We start from the raw sequence: 4,616 nt of genomic DNA, 5'->3' as shown, positions 1-4,616 counted from the left end.
GGGGGGGGAGGGGGAGCTCAAATCATACGATGGCGGGGAAGCGGCCACTTCAGACGATTTGTAGGTGGGCGGCGGCACAACGACAGTGAAACCGGAGGCGGGGGCGGTGGAGCGGCTCGATCTGGCAGCAGAGTGGTAGCCGCGACAACGACCAGACGGGGTTGGGATTGGGGATAGTGGTCGCGCCAACGAAGGCCGCGACAGGGTGGGCAGCTGCAGCCAAGGAGGAGGTAGGATCGTCAGAGTCCGCCATGGCCTAGTCGGCGGGCGGAAGGAAAATGAAAGCGCATGGGCAGTTGGCGCGCGGCCGCCAGTTTTACATCTCATGTAGGCGGGGATGCATATTTGCATCTCGAGGTGTTGCATTTTACATATCTGGAAGATGAAGATTTTTTTACATCTACATCATCTGTTGGAAAGGGTTTTTTGGCTTCAGAGATGCAAAAATTAGTTATTTTTGCATCTACATCGTCTATTGAAGATGCTCTAAGCATAATAGGATAATAAAGGACCTAAGATATACTCAATTCACCTCCCCCTTTGGCGGGATAATGGAGGAGAGCTAACGTACAGCCCGTCACTCCTCATCCTCCTCAAAGCCATCATCACTATTTTGCTGAGGGTCATCCTCGTAGAACTCATCAGAACCGGCAGGAATCTTGTCATCATCCTCATCAGGCTTGTTTGCCTTGTCATCCTTGGTGAATTGGTCGTCGATTTTCTCAAGCTTCCTGCTCTCATGCTCGGATCCATATGGGATGTTCTCACCATTTTTGCCAAGTTCCACATTCACAAGGCTAAGAGCATGCTTGGAGTGAGCACTAGATTTGTGCATACGACGATGTATAGCACAAAGGCAGCTGACAATTGTCTTCCGTGCCCAGCATGAAAAGCTCTTCTTGTCAGGAGTAGTGTATACAACAGAGTGTGAAAATAAGGAAGCGTGTTTTACCTACCGTAGTAGGCCATTGGTTTCATGTTATATAGGATCAGCAAGCCCTGATCGAGGCGTATAAAAGATATCGTTACAGACTTGGGTTACAAGAATATAAAGAGATAACAACGAATCTAAACAACTCTAGGCAGGATTCAGTTTTGGTTTTATCTCAACCAAACCGAGTACAACCAGAATATCTAGAACTCTCTAGACTATTCCTAACAGCCCCTCTCAATCACACCTTGGTCAAGGTGAGATTGCGCCAAAAGTTCTCCAAGTCTCTCTGAGGCAATGCCTTTGTAAAACCATCTGCAACTTGATCGTTAGAAGAAACAAACCTTATATCAAGTAGTTTATTAGTCACCCTTTCGCTGACAAAATGATAGTCGATTTTAACATGCTTAGTTCGAGCATGAAACACATGATTAGCTGACAAGTAGGTTGCACCAAGATTATCACACCAAAGAGAGGGAACTTCTCTTATAGGAACTTTAAGTTCCTTAAGAAGAGATTGCAACCAGATAAGTTCTGCAGTAGCATTGGCCATAGACTTGTATTATGCCTCTGTACTTGATCTTGATATAGTGGGTTGTTTTCTTGCACTCCAAGATATAAGATATGAACCAAAATACACCGCAAAACCACCTGTTGACCTTCTGTCATCAATATCACCTGCCCAATCTGCATATGAGAATGCACTCAATAAGGTAGAAGATGACTTCCTATATGCTAAACCTGAGTTTATTGTGTGCTTGACATATCTAAGAGTTCTTTTAGCTGCAGTCCAGTGAACTGTGGTTGGTGCATGCAAATACTGACATATTTTGTTTACTAAGAAGGAAATATCTTGCCTTGTAAGAGTCAAATACTGTAATGCACCAACAATACTTCTATACCTCGTACCATCTTCTGGTCCAAGTGGTTCTCCATCATAAGCTGACAATTTTTCAGTACTAGACAAGGGTGTAGGTGTTGCCTTACAGTCTTTCATACCTACTTTAGTTAGAAGATTCAAAGCATATTTCTCTTGTGTTAGCACAATACCATCATTGATTTTCTTTACCTCTATTCCAAGAAAGAAGTGTAGATCTCCTAAATCCTTTAATGCAAAAGTTGAACTCAAATCCTTCAACATTGCTGACACTGCTTCCTGAGAGGAACTTGTCACAATAATATCATCAACATAAATGAGAACAAATATTGTCACTCTGTAGTTATTGAACATAAAGAGTGAAGTGTCAGCCTTTGAAGGAATGAAACCAAGTTGTTAAAGTTTTGAACTTAGTCAAGAATACCATGCCCTTGGGGCTTGCTTAAGCCCGTAAAGGGCCTTGTACAGCTTGCACACATGAAAGGGTGAGTTCTTGTCCTCATATCCTCGTGGTTGCATCATATAGACCTCTTCTTCCAGAACACCATGAAGAAACGCGTTCTGCACATCTAGATGTCTCAAGTTCCATCCCCTGGATACGGCAATAGAAAGAACAAGCCTGATAGTAGCAGCTTTAACAACTGGACTAAAGGTATCCTCATAATCTATACAGTACCGTTGTTTAAATCCTTTGGCTACTAATCTAGCTTTATATCTATCTATGCTACCATCAGATTTATTTTTAATTCTATAGACCCACTTACAATCTATAATATTTTTACCACTTCTTGGAGGAACAGGATGCCATGTCTTGTTTTTTTGAAGTGCTAGAAATTCCTCATCCATTGCTTTTATCCATCTTGAATCATCCAATGCTTCTTGGACACTTTGTGGCTCACCTGTTGAACAAAACAAACCATATTTTATTTTATAATTTTTTTTTCATACTGAACAGTACCATCTAAGGGAATCAGTGTTTCATGATTCCTGACTAAAGTCGTGTACTTCCTCGCACATGTGTCTGCACAATCTGGGAATCAGCCTCCTCCACAGAAGATCCGGGCGCTCGCACGTTGTAGGATCAAAAGTATGTCTAGAGGGGGGTGATTAAACTACTTGACCAAATAAAAATCTATCCTTTTCCCAATTTTACTCTTTGGCAGATTTTAGCTATCTTAGCACAAGTCAAGCAATCTTAACACAATTCAATCAAGCATGCAAAGAGTCTATGAGCAGCGGAAAATAAAGCATGCAACTTGCAAGAATGTAAAGGGAAGGGTTTGGAGAATTCAAACGCAATTGGAGACACGAATGTTTTTGTCATGGTTCCGATAGGTGGTGCTATCGTACATCCACGTTGATGGAGACTTCAACCCACGAAGGGTAACGGTTGCATGAGTCCACAGAGGGATCCACCCACGAAGGGTCCACGAAGAAGCAACCTTGTCTATCCCATCATGGCCATCGCCCACGAAGGACTTGCCTCACTAGCGGTAGATCTTCACGAAGTAGGCGATCTCCTTGCCCTTACAAACTCCTTGGTTCAACTCCACAATCTTTGCCGGAGGCTCCCAAGTGACACCTAGCCAATCTAGGAGACACCACTCTCCAAGAAGTAACAAATGGTGTGTTGATGATGAACTCCTTGCTTTTGTGCTTCAAATGATAGTCTCCCCAACACTCAACTCTCTCTCATAGGATATGGATTTGGTGGAAAAAATATTTGAGTGGGAAGCAACTTGGGAAGGCTAGAGATCAAGATTCATATGGTGGGAATGGAATATCTTGGCCTCAACACATGTGTAGGTGGTTCTTTCTCAGAAAATGTGTATTGGAAGTGTAGGTATGTTCTGATGGCTCTCTACACGAATCAAGAGTGGGTGGAGGGGTATATATAGCCTCCATACAAAAAATTAACCGTTGCACACAATTTACCAATCTCGGTGAGACCGAATGGAGAAACTCGGTCAGACCGATTCAGCAAACCTAGTGACCGTTAGGATTTTCGGTGGGACTGAGATGCAACTCGGTAGGACCGATATGATTATGGTTAGGGCATAACGTAATCTCGGTGTGACCGATTACACAAACTCGGTGGGACCGATTTTGGTAATAAGCTAACCAGAGAGTTGGTCAGGTAAACTCGGTGGGACTGATTGCTCATTTCGGTGGGATCGAAATGTTACAAAAGAGAAACAGAGAGTTTACATTGCAATCTCAGTGGGACCGATCACTCATCTCGGTAGGACTGAAACGTTATGAAGGGAAACAGAGAGATTACAACCCCATCTCGGTGTGACCGAGATCCCTATCGGTGAGACCGATTTGCCTAGGGTTTGTGGCAGTGGCTATGACATTTGAAACTCGGTGGCGCCGGATAGAGAGAATCGGTGGGGCCGAGTTTGAATTTTGGTGTAGGTCATATGTGGATGTGGGAAGGTAGTTGAGTGTTTTGGAGCATATCACTAAGCACTATGAAGCAAGAACCTCATTAAACAACACCTCATCCCTCCTTGATAGTATTGGCTTTTCCTATAGACTCAATGTGATCTTGGATCACTAAAATATAAAATGTAGAGTCTTGAGCTTTGAGCTTGAGCCAATCTTTTTGTCCTTCATATTTTGAGGGGCCCACTTTCCTCATCCATGCCATGCCATTCATTGAGCTTTTCCTGAAATATTAATCTTGGAATAGCATTAGATCAATGAGGTATATGTTGTTAGGAATTACCAAAACCACCTAGGGATAGTTGCACTTTCAATCTCCCCCTTTTTGGTAATTGATGACAACATATAGATCAAAGCTTC

The sequence above is a fragment of the Triticum dicoccoides genome, chromosome 7A (genome assembly GCF_002162155.2).
Source record: "Triticum dicoccoides isolate Atlit2015 ecotype Zavitan chromosome 7A, WEW_v2.0, whole genome shotgun sequence".
NCBI classification, from domain to species: Eukaryota; Viridiplantae; Streptophyta; class Magnoliopsida; order Poales; family Poaceae; genus Triticum; species Triticum dicoccoides.
This window is presented reverse-complemented; position numbering follows the sequence as displayed.